The 18,603-nt window shown below is 39.5% G+C and overlaps 1 pseudogene; it reads left to right on the top strand.

Moving 5' to 3' along the window:
- Positions 1–2,448: 2,448 nt before the first annotated feature.
- LOC147451501 (WD-40 repeat-containing protein MSI3-like) lies at positions 2,449–3,701 on the top strand (annotated as a pseudogene).
- Positions 3,702–18,603: the final 14,902 nt, after the last annotated feature.

Here is an 18,603-nt window from a genome sequence, read left to right as displayed (position 1 = left end):
AATCATGGCATACTTGGTATCGTTGCAAGAGATTGTAAGAAAACAAGACCAAGACTTACGAGCACTTGCAATGGAGAATGGCACACTAAGGGTACTTGTGGTTGAGAATGAGAATCTCAAGAGAACACTTGAGATGCAAAAAACACGTTTGATGCAACTTGAAGAGGAAGTCAAGGAAATGTAAATACTCGCTTATGGACTTGAATGCTTTGAAGGAGCGCATGAGCAAAGTAGAGCATGACCATGTATGTAAAGAGGAGAAATTTGACACCATGATCCGGGATGTATGCGATAAGAAAAATGTATGCACAAACAAGTCTTGGGCTGATGTATGTGGTAACAATGTGGTTCCTAATTCCTCACTCATGCAAGCTATGGAGGAGTTGAAGAAATGGGAGCGTCGTTCCAAGAACATTGTTATTCGTGGAATTCCCAAAGAGAAGTTGGAGACACCTCCTTCTCTTGCCATTCTTATCCAAGATTTCTTCAAAACCCACTTTGGCATGTCCGGAGTTATGGTCTATGGAGCACATAAAGTGGGTAAGCAAGGAGCTCCTCACTCAAGAGCACGGCCAATTGTATGCACCATGCCGGATGAGACCAAACAAAAGATTATCCTTGATAATAGTTGGATCTATTTGAGGGATACAAAATGTTTTGTATGTGAATATTGCACTATTAAGCAACAAAACATGCATCACAAGACATATGAGGAAAAGAATAAGAAAAACAAGGAGATCTCTCACGAAGAAGATGTGCCCAAGGAGGAGCAAGTCCCTCGAGCAAATAGGGATGTGTGACCTATGAGACCGAGTTCCCGGGGGATTCACTATGGATTTCCATATGGTATCATGTGAGTGTACAAGAGGGGGGTTTTTAGAGGTCAGAAATAAGTGTATACAATAGGGGTAGCCCCCCATTATTTCATGCTTGTATCGTATGCATAAGGGAGGGGGGACCTACCCCGGGGGGGGGGGGGGGGGGGGGGGGGGGGGGGGGGGGGTGGGAGGGATATTAAGTGCTTATGCCATAAGATACGTGCCCTAACAAGCCAATTAAAGAATCTTTCACATGAGGGTGTTGTTCTTGGTATTTCAAAGAGTTCATTTACTCCACTAGCAAACTAAGATATCTATACCAATGAGAAAATAAGGTACCTCCGTGTCGTCTCCCTTAGCTAACATCTTTAAGACTTGTTGAACAAGATTCTAAATTTGTTGGGGTCGATGCTACCATAAACTTGACTAATCTTCTTCTATGTAGCCACTAGGCATCAATATCTTGGACATTCAGACCCTCATTAGCCTCTTCAACATCATCATCATCAATACCATCATCTGCATAGCCTTTGTCTCCACATCTGCACCCTCATTTTATTTATTGTTGTCTTCTTGCACATCATCCAAGTCACTCTTCTCTTCTTCTTCTTTGTATGCAAACTCAATAGCAACACCAATGGCATGATCAAGAGCTTCTCCTGCACCCACGATACCAGCTTTACAACCATAATTGTAATCAGCTCCTATTTGATACACCCACTCATTCGTACTTTCTGTGACAAAGGCTCAGAAAGCTCAGCACACCTTTTCCAGGTGCCCCCCAAGCTCCGCTAGGTCAGCTGTGTCCATTGCCTTGGTGTGATATGGGCTTACATTACAAAATGATAGAGCTTTATCTTAGGCCCGTGCCATACACGAACGATCGGACATGTCAGAAAGTGCAATATTGGGCAGCATGTGTGTCAATCACAAATCGAAAAAATTAAGAATGTGGAACAAATTGATTTTGACAGGAAACGACTATAGGTCCAAACATTCCTCCCAGCCCATCAGTGTTCGGTAAAAATATTTTTAAAAATTCTGGTTGAGTGCAAAAGGAGAATTTCCATCCCAAAATAGAGAGAAATAGTGTAAAAATTTGAAAAACTAAACTTATTTTTTTGATTTTCCTCTTGACAAATTCAAGAAAAGAAATTTTGTATGTTTGGGAAAATGGTTTTTCCCGCACATTGCAGCCCATGATCAATCTATCATTTGAACACACATCCAGGCGGACATGCGGACGTGTGTGATATGAGCCTTGGCCACAACCTCAATCTCTTAGATTTATAAGCTTACCACCAGTGCTCGAAAAAAATCTAGGTTTAGCCCCACCTAAAAATTATGAAATTTACCTCTGAATTGAACATTTGAAGGTGAGAAAACCTACAAAATTTTGAAAAAATTAGTGTAATTTGGTGTAAAAACCTTCAAATTTTGTCGATTTACCTTTGTTGTCTCACATATGCCTAATTGGGACTACTTAGGTTTTGTTTTGCATTTCTGTCAGGTGGGGATAACTCAGAAGATCTTTCATGCTGGCAAAAAACAAGCACGGTACATGCCCCAGAAGCCAATCATTATTGCAACAAAAACTGTCAGTGAAGAAATTCATGTGTGTGACTACACCATGTATCCACCTACGCCATTCGCGGACAACAACCCTAGCGCCCATACCTGAGGCTAGGTGGGCACATTGTAGAGGGCTATGGTTTAGCATGGAGTGCACGTAAAGAAGGATACTTGCTAAGTGGTTCTACTAATGCAAGGATTTTCTTGTAGTACAGGAATTGGGAATGTCGTTCATCCTCTGCAAGTTTTCCAGGTATGATCCTTTCGATTGTTACAACATTTTTTAAGATATGAAAGTTGCGTGTACGTAAAAGAATTGTTCATGCAGATTTGTAATAATTACTAACGAGGCTTAACACGTTACAAGTTTGTGAATGCAGGGTCTAGTGCGGTTACAGATGTGGGATGGCATTCAGATTCTGATGAGCTATTTGTATCTGTAGGAATTGATGGACAGCTTCTTATTTGGGACCACCATGCATCGACTAAGCCCACACAAACGATTAAAGTTAATGACAAATCATGGGTAACTAGATTTTTCTCTAGTCTTAATCTGGGATCTCTCAAGATTTGAAGGTCTACATATTTGTCTCTCTAGGTAAATTGTTTGGCTTTTGAACCAGTGAATAAAGAATTGGTTGTCATGGGATCTGGCGACGAGACTTTGGCCCTGCATGATTAGCGTCATCTTTTGCAACCTCTTCACAAGCTCTTAAACCACGGTTATATATGCTAATTTACATTGTCATGTTCTGCTTTGGATACGTCAAGAGTATAGATTTTGTGCCAGTACCTTGTATGTTTTAATACGTTTTTGCATCGACTTTGTTTGTGAAAGCATGAAAGCTGAAAGCCTGCATGTACGTTGTCTAGGCTTAATTTGTTTCATCTTTGTATATTTTTCATTCTTCCTTCAATGAGATGTGTCTCTTAACGATGCTCATAACTTTTCAATCATGACAATATTAAGCGAGTTGTTTAATGAAGGGGAGACGTGTACCACGTAGAATGGGATCCAAATTGTGCAACAAAATTAGCCTCATCCAGTGATTACAATACAGTGAAGGTTTGGGATCTTACCAGGTGAAGTCTACGTCTAATTTGTGCCTTTCATTCTAGAAGTAAAGGAGGGAATTTACAATATGCCTTAACTCGCTTTGACAGGTAAAACTTTGTTATGATAGGATTGATACGCAGGAAGATGCTACTCTGCAAGTGGACCACCTCCATGCCCTAAGCCGTTGTTTACTCATGCTGTCCATTCAAGCATGGTACCTATTTTTTCATGGTGTAAGATCTCAGAGGGGATGATTGCAAGCATCGATACTGATGGCAATCTTCAAATTTGGCAGATGGGTGCAAGGGTTTACCACTCTTGAGCATAACTAATTCATCATATCAGTGCTATCGCCCTGTCTTACCAGGGATATAGTCTGAATACGGCTTTAAATCAACCTTGTATCTACCAACATAGTACTCTGCCTTCTCCTCCGACCTCCACACAGCTATGGATTGTGAGCCGCATTTAAATTCAAGAGTATGCTGCGCATCCCAGAAGATCTCTTCTCTCCACTCATTTTTCTAGCGAGGAGGGAAATGTCGTAAAAATCGAAAGCCTTTTGTCTACGGATGGGCTTTCTAAGAGTTTGTCATCGCCATCCATATCAGTGTTCTCCCAATCATTGGTTTTGCGATTCATTGGTTAGTGGTTCTTTTCTTATAAAGTCACTTTTGTTGTCTTCTTTTCTTGCTATTGGTCTCTAGACTCTAGTTCTTTTGTTAAACAAAAGTTATTTGGATCATTTATTTAATTTTCTTTTCAAGAGTTTTGGTTTTGATCTTTTGAATTTTAATAACCCAGCTTGATTGCAAGCTTGCCTTAAAGTGAACCGGAAATGCTTCTAACAAAAGCTTCAAATTTTGACCTATAAATAAGGAGACTTTTAAGTTTGTCTTTATTTTATAGTTCTAATACTCTATTACAAATTGTTTGCAAAAGTTAGAAAGAATAGAAACGTTTGAGTTAGGTACATGATATGTGTGTGTGTGTGTGTGTGTGTGTGTGTGTGTGTGTGTGTGTGTGTGTGTGTGTGTGTGTGTGTGTGTCTGAGTGAGAGAGAGAGAGAGAGAGAGAGAGAGAGAGAGAGAGAGAGAGAGAGAGCTTTTTATAAGAAAGAGATACATTTAGAGAAAAAATTATAAGTTAATACCTTTTGTAACGTGTTTTGATTTAATAAGTGAAGTTTTCCATGGTTGTTTATGAGCATACCATTATTTGTTATTAAGAGAACAATCCATTTCATATGTGTGCCTTAAATTCCATGTGGGAAGCCTACTGAATAGGTGGCTGGTATCATTTGTTCTGAGATTGAGATTTGTATCAATTTACAAGGGAAATGATGTCTTTTTTTTTATAAATCACATTGAATTGATTGGTGTATTTTGATTTAGTATTTATTATATTTGTTGTTTTTCATGGTTTGTTCTCTTAACATCTATTGCAAATGAAAACACACTACAATCTACACTTCTGTTCATTTGCACTTCAACATGTATTTTTGCAAAAGCATGTGCTTCTAAAATTGTTATGTTAGTAGCATACATAAAATAGCAAGTCATTACATTTCGTACAAAATCCGTATGAGGGGGATGGCTCATTGCGAGAATATCCGTATCTTGTCCGTATGTAGGGGGTAGGTTAGCATGTAAGATACCGTATATAGGGGGGTTTCTCTAATTTTGATGCACGCAGGTGACATCTCTCCATTACTAATAGTGAATCCCTTGAGACCGAGTTACAATTGAAATTATGCTTTTGGAATTGTAATGGATACCCATGGAATGCGGGGGTTGGCATTGATGAACTAACAAGCAAAGCTGATGTTGCACTTCTTGTTGAAACTTGAGAGCATGATACACAAAGGATTAACGACTTGGAGGATTACAATGTACATTCATTGATGTGGTCAAAGAATCTCAAGCAACAAAGAGGGCAAGGAGGGGTAGCATGTATGGTTAAGAAATGATTGGAAGATTTTGTATCAATTGTGAAAGATGACAAGTACAAACGTTATGTATGGTTGAAAATTATGACACCAAAAAAAGCACCTATTTTTGTAGCCGGGTGCTACATTCCTCATCCTCACGATCCCCCCTTTTATGCTCGCATGGATAGAGACCGCCATTTTTTTTATTTAGAAGAGGACATTGCTTATTTCAAAGGTGAAGGCGAGATTATGGTATTATGCCATACATTTCAAGGGAGCTAGAGAAAGTTCACATGTATAATCGTACTTCAATGAATGAGAAAGAACTGGATCACTATGGAAAGTTACTTTTGCACATGTGTAATAGCATGGTTGCTCATTGCCAATGGTGTATCTTTGTGGTGTGGAGCCAATGGATTTACATGTAGGAAACATAATGGGGATAGTGTGATGACTATATGCTACTCTCTGAAGCCATCATGTATCGCATAAAGAGTTTTATGTTTGGCCAATGGACCCTGGAATCAGACCATCAGACCTTATGTATTGACCTTTCATGTGGAGAAGCAACTAAGCATGATAATATCAGTCAAAGGGAATAGAAATTATTGCTATGTATGGATTTCAAACGGACACCAATGTACATTGAAATGGTTGAGCAAAAGTTATGGATGCCAAAGCTTCAATATGACACCATTGGAAACTAAATGGGAAGCTTTCAAGAAATGTTACTTGTCCGTGTGCCGAAGAATGCTTTGCCATAAAGCATCTCCATGGTATCAACAAAGATAGATCACACAAAAGGTGGTTTGATAAAGAATTTCAAGACGCTCGAAAGTCCTTGAAAAAGCTTGATGTAACTATGGACAAACAAAACTATCAAAGTCATTTGCATACATACAAGGCATTGATTCAAAAGAAGAGAAGAAGATGGGAATTAAAGCAACAACTTTTTCAAGTCCAAGAAAAGGTACATGTATGTGGAAGATTTTGGAGAAACTTGAGGGACAGACGAGTTGAGAATTTTGGTAACTTGAGTCTTGTGGATATGTACACACATTGTATGCAATTATATGAGCAAGCAAATGCTGAAAAATGTCATTTTATGGTTCACTCCCATGTATGCCCTCTTTTTTTACTATTGAAGATGTATGCGATGGGATTAAAAAGTTGGCCACTTGCAAAGTGGGAGATCTTCAAGGTATCAAGCCGGAGATGATCAAATGGACGGGAGATTTTACCCATGCGTGGATGTGTGATATGTTCAACCTTGCACTTCAACACGGTATACCTTAAGATTGGAGTACTAATTGGGTTAAGCCTTTGCATAAAGGAGAGGATGTTAAGAATGTAAACAACTACCGGACTATAATGATTGGGTCTCTTATGGAAAAAGTTATTTGGGTGCATAATGGACATGAAATTGAGTGATTGGGCTGAAGGGAATGACAACCGTACAAAAGGGCAAGCGGGTTTTTGTCGATGCCATAGCACCATTGATCATCTTGTTACTCTTCGTGTTCTCATGGAGGAAAGTCGGTTGAAAGGCAAGCAATTGTATTGTTGTTTTGTGTACTTTAAGAAAGCCTTTGATATGATTTCACATAAAAATTTGTGGAAAAGGATGGAAGAACTCCAAGTGCCAAGTGAGTTTATGCTCTTGGTTTCTCAAATCTCTGAGAAGGTGATTTGTCAATTGTGCATGGGAAGAGGAATTTCAAAAAAAAATTGTAAGCACTATTGGGGTTAAACAAGGATGTCCGTTGTTACCAAGTCTCTTTGCTCTATGCATCGATCAATTGGAACAAATGGTACTTGACTTTATGCAAGAAGAAGGCATTGAAGAGAGGATGCGGCTTCAAGCAAACACGTCAAACAGGAGCATGCGATGATACCGGCTGAGATTTCAATGCCTTCAAGAAACTCGCACAATATGAATGCCGGCGGCTTTCCAATTTGAATTAAGCGTCACTTCAACCTTTCTCTCCTAAATTCCCTCAGCCGGAAGGAATCGTTCCCTCAACCGGATGCATGAGAAATTGGCACGTGGCAGAGGGGGGGGGGGGGGGGCTGAATCCCTCCCCCTTTTATTATAGTATAGATTATGCAAGGTGAAGCTTCACTTTAACATTCTAAAACATTAGAATGCAAGAAAAGTCAAGACATAACAGGATGCAAAATGAAAGGTGAAATATAAAGATTCGTTTACTATTTTAAAACTAAAATCACATTTAAGGTAAGTCTCAATCATCACTGAAAACATTGTAAGTATGCTTAACCCAACTCTCTTCTAAGGATTCTTTTAGAAAGCCAAAAGATAAAGCGCACTTAATGCGCTTATCACAAGAAATAGCAAAATAAAAGTTTGTCATCATTAACTTGCCATATGGCACTACTCAACCATTATTATCCAATGGTTTTGAATTTCTCTCAAGATGTAACGATTTACTATGACCTTATACACACCAACAAAAGAATACTTTCAATGCTTCACATGAAAAGATAAGAAAGCCAAATAATGTAATTATATAAAACGAAGGCATCGTTTCACAAAGTGTTAAACAAGGTGAGAAGGCACAAAGGCCTGCTAAGGTAAGGGAAATGAGGGAGAGTAAGTTTAAGTAAGCCGCTTACAATCATATGGAATTTTTGTTGTGTTTTAATATAGAATTGTATTATCTATTTTTTAAGGTGGCTCCTACTAGCTTGCTTAAAATAAAAATACAGTGATTGAAAGATTCCTTCAAGATTCCCTCTACCCTCATTGCCTAGTCCTCATCTCCTGCTCTTGTCACCAAAAACCTTTTTTTGTCTGTGTGTTGCCCTTCCCTACCTTTGGACTCGTCCCTACAAGTCTGCAAATTTGCCTTTCCTGTGATCTTACACCTAATCTTCCCCCATCATTCATGGACTTGCACCTACAAAGCAGTCCCCCAAAAAATCAAGATTAGCCGGTTGCAAAGAATAGTAAAGGGAAAAAAACCCGATAAAATATAGTAGAAAATAGTTCGGACATTTTGCAAATTTGAAAATTTCTACTAGTGTTTCCAGTTTGTATTTGTATAAGGAGGAAACTTGCCGCTTAGACAAAAAGACTTTCTTGAAGATTGCATCATAAGATCAAAATCCTATGAATATTTTGTTTAATGTTTTGATCTCTAAAGTCATTTTCAAGTATGCACAAAAAGTAAATGTTGCTTTGGAGAGTAGCTTTCTATTCAAAAGTTTTAGATTTCTATTCACAAGACTTTTGAGTCCCTTAGGGACACTTGTCTCTCAAAGAAATTTGAACGACCTTCACCCTTTGGGTACTAAGACCTTTAGCAGGCAAAAAATGAAATCTTTCAATGCTTCTTATGAAAAGGTCGGTTCAATAGTAAATGAAAAGGACACACATTAGTCTTTCGGAGGAAAGAATCAATTTAGAAAGTAAATAAAAACAATGAAGAAAAGGATTCATAAAATGAGATAGATTTATAGACCATAAAACCAAAGAAATTACAGCGCTTTTGCAAATGGTTGTCATAGCACGAGCATCGAGCTCCTCCCATTGATCATCAATGTAAACATCCACTTTGCTCTCTTTTAAAGGCACTACAAGTCACTTATTGACCAAGATATCAAGCAGACATTGCTTCCATATCATGAAGTTTGTGCCATTAAACTCCTTGATATAATAATCTTCTTTTTTAAATATCCAACCATAACTAACAAGACTAAGAATTTATGGAAAAATTTTAACTAATTTTTTTCCAAAGTCTCCACTGTACACATATAAAAAATGCAACCAAATCTCATCAAAAATCAATGCATAAACCAAAAAAGAGTGCTAATAGGGTATCAACTGGCATATACTACTCAAAAAACAATGTCAAAAGACTACTAACTTGATGTCAAAGCACCTATACTCCTCTATACATATCCATGGCGAGGCCACGAGTAGGGATCTCTAGCAACCTAATCAACCTTACATGTGTAACATGGCCCCGAATTTTTGGCTTAAAAAAAACCTCACATACGACCGTCACAAAAGGCTATGTAGATACAATGACTAATCACAGTCTCAAAAAGGGCTCTTTCAAACCAAGTCTCAAAAACGGTCAAGGCTGTCAAATCAAGCCAAAATAGGCTCCACAATGGTGTACATTGGCAATATCTACAACACAATGTACATGAGTCGTAACAAGCACTGCTAAGTGTGGGCATGCACTCAAATAGGCGCCAACAAGTGTGCAAGCAAATATCACTCTCTTAACAAAGCACAATTCCTCTCAAGAGCTAGTCATACATAAAACCATATGCATACATATCTTACTGGAATTGAAATCACTAATATAATGTCTATAAACACCTCTCAGTAACAGACCTAATGTGCAGTTATCCTTGTACCTATGAAGCTATATCGAGCTATCTCCGAGAAGCCGTCAATGGCTATGCATATGCAATACCACAAAGAGCATACATAATGGCCAAAAACGTATATGGAAATGCAAAACTGCTCTCAAAATGTAGAGACCTCATAAAATATATGTGGACGCATAAGACCACTGCTAATGTCAAGTGATAAGCTACCTTCCACTGTCGACAAGCTCTTTGTCCATCGCTTTCTCTCTACTAGAGAGCATGTATGTATGCAAACTAACAGAGAGACTGATGACCCGCATCTCTGTGAGAATCCAGAGTTGAATGTTGATGTTGTCAAAGTCATGTTGAATATGTCAAGGAGAAGATGCTCGAAGACAAATAGGTTGTTGATGTCGAGATGCAGGGTGTGTGTGGATGTCACACATGCCTCGGCCATATCGCATGCATCGAGTGCTGCACGTCGTTGTCTTATTTCTGTTATGCTAATTTTCAGCATGGAACACCCAACAAAAGTCACCCCTTGGTTTTGAAATATCGGTGCTATTGCTTCTTGTCTACAATTGTGAGCTTTATTGTTGTTTACGCTACCTCACAACTATAAGATCAACCTCATAATGACTTGTGTGTGTGCCACGAGTACTCCAAGGTACACAGGGTAGCTCTTTTGTAGTGGAATGCCTTTCTTGATCGCATCAAAAATTCAACACTACTCTTTTTGTGTTTTTCTTCAAGGCTACTGCAAGGCATTTGGTGCCCATTTGCAAGATTTTCCAAGGCTTTCAAACCTAGATATTCTAAGGTTCACCTCAAAGAATTTTGTCATAAAATATAATATCTAACTTTACCAAATGATTTTCTCATATTAAACTGATCACTTAATATGGGAAGATAAAAGGGGAACAAGAGTAAGGATATATATATGTGCTTCTAGACCTATTTCAACAGGGGATCAAAAGGAGAAATGGTTGCATTTCAATAGGGGTCCAAAAGGAGACGGTCTACCAAAGAGCAATGTGCAATAAATGCTTCTAGATTTACCTCAGCAAGGGACCAAGAGGAGAGATGGTTACATCTCAAAAAGGGTCCAAATGGAGGTAGTCTATCAAAGAGCAACGTGCATCTAATCGATCTTAAAAGACCTTAGGGTTAGCTTCATTAAAGACCTCCAAAAGTTAGCTTTAAAAAGTCCTTTGACCTTATGCAAGCTAGAGCTAACCTCTAGGTGGGAATCTTACCCAAGCATGAGATGTTAAGATGCTTAAAGTGGTTGTGGGAACCTTGCTCAAAGCTTGAGGTGATTTTTATGCTTAAATGACTAAGGTTTTTGAAATGTTAAATTCAAAGATAAATTCTCAAGAGGCATGCACGTTTCCATGCTTGATTGACTAGGGCTTGAAGTATTCAATTCAAAACACAATTCAAAACAAATGACTTAAGAAGCATAAAAGACACATGCTTGCTTGATTGACTAAGTCCTTGAAGTATTCAATTCAATCAAATGACTTAATAATCATAAAAGATACATGTTCAAATGATCCTCCATATGTGGCACTCATGATGTGCTTGAATGCTATTGGATAGGTTTTAAAGGGGTCCAATGAGAACTTAGATACATAAAAATAAATAATTAAGTTCTTTCTCTCAAAGAGGAAAAAGAGGACACATGTCCAAATGAAACAATAAAATAATACAAGAGAGAGAGAGAGAGAGAGAGAGAGAGGTGTGGACCAAGCATGAGAGGGGGGTATACTCTCCCACACACACACACACATATTCTCCCCTCATTATATGGAGTGCAAAGTGCAAGAGCTCCATCTCCTTCTCCAAGCTTGTTGAGAAGTGGAGAGCCTACACCAACACTCTTGGCTATGGAATGCAAATCCAACCAAGAGCCCTACTTCAATGGTTAAGCTTTCCATCTGCTTCATCTTCATTACTATGCTATTATGCTATGCTAAGCAAGAAGAGTGATGATAAGTGAGGAACTATTTCTTTCTCCTATGAATGATTCTTCTTCCTCTTCCCTACCCTCATTCCCCACTAGCTCTCTCCACCTTCGAAGGTGTTTGAGGCCTTGGGACTGAGGCTTGGGATAGTTAATGCTTTTTGCAAAGTTTATGTTATGCTCGTGATGCATGAAGCTGTCCATCTTCATAGCATCACCAAGGTCACAAGGAACACAAAGATTGTATTGGACCAAGTCTCTCTTGATGGGAGAATCTATAATACAAACCCCTTTTGGAGGGGGGACCGGCTCCAAGTAAATCCGGTCCTCAACTATTGTCATGTTCTGTAATACTCTCTCTCTTGCAAAAGTATTGTTCATGTCAAGTTAATTAAGTACTATGTTCATGTTGCTACCATCAATTAAGTTCATCCTCTATGTTCTCAAAGTAATCTTATAAAAATGATCACTCTAATTCTCTTAATCCCGCTATCCTCAATAAGTGGGACTGGGATATTAATGGTTCATAGGCCATTTCCATTACATTGGTATCAGAGCATTTGGTTTCTCTTTTCTTGCTTAAGAAGAGACGTCCTTAAGTAGCCTATTAATGGTTGATTTTGTTAGTTATATTAGGGTAAGTGGGACTGGGATCTATTATCAATTTTTGTTGTGTCCACTATGTGGGATATGGTGCACACCTCGGGAGCTTTGGTCTTAATAATGGAGTCTTTTTAGACTTGCCTACGGCTTTACCATTATTGAGCCATAATAAGTCCGAAGAGAGCTATCCCTTGGCAATTCTACTATGATAGACCCACTCCACTACTCTCTATAATTAACCAATCTGAGCCGTGGGTGTAAATACGTAAGTGCTTATTTTCGAAGGCTAAGAGGAGTAGCAAGTAAGGTTTTGAATTGCCAAAGGATACATTAAGTAAGCACATAAGTATAATTAGCATGGTTAACACTACCCAAGAGAGTAGAATGAACATTGATAACTTTGATTTTGCACATGAAGGTGCTAAGGATAATTCCCCCATGTTTGTTAATTATCTTACTAGGTTGCGTCAAGCTATAGACAACCCTACTTTGCAAGTGGAAGTTACCCAACAACTTCATGCTTATGGGATTTTTCTTCCTCTCCAAGAGGAGAGAGAGTTTAGGAGGCCTCTTGATGAGACTCCCAAAAGAAGACTCTATCCCATAAGAGAGGAGGAATCCAAAGAACAAGAAAAAATCAAATCCCTAAGTTCCTCTAAAGATGTGGCTCCACGAAGACGGCCGTCTAGACTATCGCCAACTCCTCCCAAGAGGAAAGGGTCAACCCAAAGTCCTTCTCCTCGTCACTCTGAAAGGGAAGAGAGGAAACAAAGGAAGAAAAAGGCAAGAAAGAGGTCACCCTCTTCTCCTTCTTCTTCACCTTCCTCCTCTTCCAACGAAATAAATAGTTATTCTCCTAGAGAATACAAGAGGAGAGGACATCGCAAAACTTACCCTACACGGTGAAGGTCCCAAAAGCTTAAGAAATTCAAAGAGGAAGGAAAGAGTATCTCTTTTCTCACCTTTGATGGCACCTTTGGTGCCACCAACAAGGTATTGGCCTTCATCTTACAATTTGATGCGGCCTTTGGAGACAAGGGCTTCACGGAGTCCTCCAAGCTACACCATGTAGATATGCACTTCCAGAAATATGCTTGTCAATGGTGGACTAGCTTTCGTGGCAATGGTGAGGCCCCAAAGACATGGAAAACTCTATAAGTTTCCATCATGAAGCAATTCCTTGCAAGTGATGCAAATGACAAAGTGCTTACCGAACGGCAAAGTTTGAATCTACTCTTCAACAAGTCTATCCACAAATATGTAGACAAGTTTTGGGATTTACATCTCAAAGCTACAGTCTTTCAAAGGATAGACTTCGTCAAACAAAAGCAACAATTTTGTGGGGTATTACTTGAAGAAATGGCCGAGTATGTTAGCTCACAACAGCCTAGCACTATCACCAAAGCCATCCACTACACTATGGTTGCTTCGAGGATCAATTTCCAACAAGGGGCGAAAAGAAATTTCAAGCCCATGGAAAACAAGGATCGAAATGAAGCTAAAGGGAAGAGCAATGCTCAAATCTTTTCCCAAGCCAACACCAACAACAACAAGGCCAAGGAGAAAGAAGCTTACAAAGGTAAAAATAAGCTTTCCCTTGAAGAATTAGAGGCCTTTCATAAAGACCATAAATGCTTTAAGTGTGGGGAGCAAGGACATGGTTATCGTTCTTGCCCCAAAAGAAATGTATGCAATGACACTCCTAGAGCTTCCATGGTTAAAGCTCCAAAAGAGGATACTCATTGCAAAGGCTCATTCCTCTCCTATGCTTGGGGAAAAGTAAGGGAGCATGATGCCCTCATCTTGTTTGACCCTAGCTCTACTCACAACTTCATATCAACGGAGTTGGCCACCAAGTTGGACATTCAAGCTTTTGAGATGGGAGATATTGTAACTGCTCACACAGCTTTTAAGGGATAGAAAGCCTCCGTTACTCCCTTGATTGGGAAGTTGAGGCTTCATGTCCAAAGCTACGTCAACAAAGAAGATTTTTTTTATCTCTCCTCTCCAACATGAGAATGCTATCCTAGGGCACCATGGTTCAACCGCATGGCCTACAACATGAAGTTCCCTGAAAGGAGAATCTATTTCACCTACAAAGAAAAGAGTATGTACATAGATGCTAATAATTTGCGGAACACCATATCCCTGGTAATATGCTTGCTTTTGATAAGTCAATGAAAAGCTCTATTTTTGCGTATATGATTTTTGTTAAATGATTCTAATGTTTTCACAAGTAGCAATAAAGGGAATCAAGAGGAATTAGAGTTGTATAATTTCCTAAATGGATTCCAAGATGTTTTCATTGATGACATCCCTAGAGAACTACCTCCAAAACGAGGGGATGATGACCATGCAATAGAGCTTCTACTAGGAAGCTCACAGCCTAATAAACCTCCTTATTGAGTTTCACAAGCTCAACAAGAGGAGATCATGAGGCAAGTGCATGAATTGGTGAAAAAAGGAATGGTGAGGGTTAGGTCCTCTCCATTTTGTTCACCAGTACTTTTAGTGCAAAAGAAAGATGACATATATCACATGTGTGTCGACTATAGAGCACTAAATAGGATCACAATTAAAAAAAATAAAAATCCGTGCCTAGAGTAGAAGATCTATTTGATAAGTTACAAGTTTTGGCCTGACAAATGCTCCAACCGCATTCAAACTCACGATGGACAAAAATATTCATGCCACTCAAATTCTCTTGAGGAGTACAAGTGACACCTCCAAGTAATCTTTCAAGTTGTGAGAGAAAATAATATTTTCATTAATCAAAAGAAAAGTGATTTTTTTCTACAAGAGATTCAATATTCAGGTCACATTATCTCTCAAGATGGTATCCGTATGGATCCATCAAAGTTGGAGGTAATAAAAGCATGGCCTAATCCAAGGAATCTACATGAGCTAAGAAGCTTTATTGGTATGTGTGCATACTATAGATGCTTCATATCAAAATTCTCTCAAATAGCAGGACCATTACATGACTTAACAAAGAAGAACGTTAAGTATTCATGGACTGCTAAGGAGCAAAAAGCTTTTGACAAGCTCAAAGAGAATCTTACCTCTCAACCAGTCCTCATGCTTCCAGATCTCTCAAAGCCATTTGAGGTCCAATGTGATGCTTGTGGTGATTGCCTTGGAGTAGTTTTGCTTCAAGAAGGGCATGCCATGCCAATGAACGGGTCTTGGGCATTTATGGGAAAGAGCTTTTAGCTGTTCTACATGCCCTAAACACATGGAAGCACTATTTATTGGAGACTCCATTCATCCTACAAATGGATCACAAAGCCTCAAGAACTTCATGACACAAACCAAGCTTTTCAACAAACAAATGAGGTGGGCAAATTCTCTTTCGCAATTTAAATTTCATATTGCTCACATTGCTGGCAAGCACAATCAAGTGGTCGATGCACTTTCACAACGGCCAAGGGTTAATGTGGTGTCTATAGCAACTCACAATGATCTATCGTTTATGATAGATGAGTGTGCTACTGTCCGAGACTTTAAGTAGGTAATTACAACCTTTGCATTAGGGAAGAAAAAAAGAACCATTAACCTTGAAGGATGGTTATCTTCCAAACGGCCAGCATTGTGTGAAATGTACTAGGGCTTTCTAGTGGGCTTGACCCTATTGACCTTTAGCTTAAGTATTATAAAGGGAGTTTACTAGTGTGATGAGCCTGTGGAGGTGTATCAGTGTTATATGACCCCCCAAAGTTACAAAATTAAAATGCTGAAAATGAACAAACAAAAAATCAAAGTGCCACAATGTAAAATCTTAAGCTGGAAGAGAAATCTCAGCTTGATTTGGTACTTCACTCACATGTATTGCCTATGGTACTAGAGCCCTAGAGGTTCCCAGTGTGGGCGCTTTTCCTTGAAAAGCAAAAAAGCCCAGGCATACAAAATAAGCACACACATCAAATTGAATCACTGTGAAAAGACTTTGGGGGGTCAAAGAAAAGGTAATCAGTCAGGCAATGATTTCATAAGAAATTCCTTTTATCGTAGCTTAACTACAAGGTCCTCTAGGTATAGCCTCTAGTCAGCCCTCGAACATGAAATACTTGGCTCTCGCGATTAAACAACTTAATTAACCAGAGAAAATTAAGAAGCTTACCCATGGTATTAATAGTCGATCTCTAGTGCCTTTCGACCGTTAAATTAGCGACCCCAGACTTGTTTAATTTTTTACCTTTACATCTGTTTATGCATTTGATTACATTGCAATTTAATTCTTATTGCTAACAAATTGTTTAAAATTCTGTTACCAATCAATTGTCTGCCTAAAATTGCATATGCTTTTTAATCGCTTATGAGAATGCAATTACTGTGCAATGTTGTTTGATTTTGCAGTGACTGAAGAAGGCTAAGGACATTCATCTCAAATGCTCTTCCACCTCGACCAACGAGCTTCAGCTCAATAGCTTCCGAGGACGGAATCTACATCAGGAAGGGGGGCATGTTAACCCTCACGGCTCACGGACACCCTATCACCTACGCGATGGACGTTGTAACCTACGGTGGACATTGTATTATTTATTTGGTAGAGTCAGGTACCGGGCTTGTCAGTCCAATAGGAAAGGGATAAGAGTGATCGCCGATGAGAGGCGCACTCTAACTGGGACATTCAAGGGATTAGTTGGCTAAGCATGGGCGCCCAAGTGTGAATGGGGTGAGCTCATATAAAAGCCAACTAAACCTAAAATTCACTCATTCTCTCATTTGTGCAATAGAAGAGTGCTTTTGCTCCATCTCCATCTCCATCTTCTTCTTCTTCACCTCCTTGTGTGTGTGTGTGTGTGTGTGTGTGTGTATGTGTGTGTGTGTGTGTGTGTGAGAGAGAGAGAGAGAGAGAGAGAGTGCGATCGAGCATTGCGGCGACACGACGGCGGTGAAGCGGTTGAGCGCGACGTAGCAGCGTCTCCTTCTTCTTCGCGGTGAGGAATCCTCCACGGCAGGAGCATAGAGCGGTGAGTGACACACCATTGCCCTCTTTTGAGCTTACTAGTTAAGCTAGTTGTGTGCTTGGAGCCGTCTGTGGCTCGCACACAGTGTTAGGCAAGTCTCTTGCTTCGACAGTGCGGCAAGGAGCGCACACATGTTGGAAATCCAACTGAGACAACGGCATAAGTACTTTAATGGTTTTATTCAAATTCAAGTCTAAATTAAGTAGGAAAGAAATGTTTTTTGGAAAGACTGTTTTGAGACAGGAAAGAATGGTTGCTAAGAAAAATTATCTCAACCAGATTTCATTTATTATTCCAATGTCGAATTAGTCTAAACCCCCTACTGATCACAGGGTGGTAGCTCGTGAAGTTATCGCAGGAGCTAAATCCACGACTTGCGTTCTATGTGGTGGATATGTCCATGGCTTGCTTTTGATGCAGTGGATATATGATTTTACCCGAAGAGTTACTCCAGGAATTGGGTCAATCATGGACTGGTTGTATGGGCGGCCAATTGACAACGGGTGGAGTTAACAGATCCTCACGACTTTAGGACATTGGAGCTTTTAATGAAGTATTGTTTGTTGATTTTTCCTAGGAAAGATATGTTTTTGTGCTGATTTGATAATGTTTGAAGGGCCATTTTAACGAACTTGTGATGGAAATCATAAAAAAAAACCCTAAGTGTTGAGCAACAATGTGTTAGTAATTAGGCCACACTAAGACTCTGTGTGAGTGCGGGGTGGAAAGTGGGGACTTGGCTTAGGTTGCCAAAGCCTACAAGACGGGTGGTCCCGATCAGTCAGGAACTCTTTGCCATGTGCAATAGAGTACGAAATTAGATATCCCATTACACCAGAGGATAGGTCCGATAGTACATATTTACGCTTCCCCTGTGGGGTGGAGCTAGACTCCTTTCACTGGTGGCTTGGACTTAACTCACTAAGTGATGAGAGACCATCCACTGGTCTTCTTTTTCTTCTTAGCCAATTTTTGTTTGCTTCCACATAGGATCTAGCGACCGTCAGGTGTCCTACAGTTCTGTCAAGGTGAGATGGGGAGGGGACCTTACAGCTAGAAACCTCCAAGTAATCGGTTAGCCATCCAATGATGTGATCCTTTGAAAGAGGTGTTTGTATTACTGCCCTCTTCTATGATAGGTGCTAAGGGATCTACCTTGCTTGGTTTACAATCTCTTTAGTCAACACTAAGCTAACCTGATCTCCGGCCACTCCCTATTCTCTTTGAATACACCTTTTGGATCTCGAATTCATCAAATTCTTTATACAACAACTATCAACCCCAACCTCTTACCTTAGAAGTCTGCTTGAAGTTGTTCCTTTGTCCTCGTTTTCTTCCAAGTA

The sequence above is a fragment of the Adiantum capillus-veneris genome, chromosome 9 (assembly GCF_014529385.1).
Source record: "Adiantum capillus-veneris isolate H3 chromosome 9, ASM1452938v2, whole genome shotgun sequence".
In the NCBI taxonomy this organism is placed as follows: Eukaryota; Viridiplantae; Streptophyta; class Polypodiopsida; order Polypodiales; family Pteridaceae; genus Adiantum; species Adiantum capillus-veneris.
This window is presented reverse-complemented; position numbering and strand designations above follow the sequence as displayed.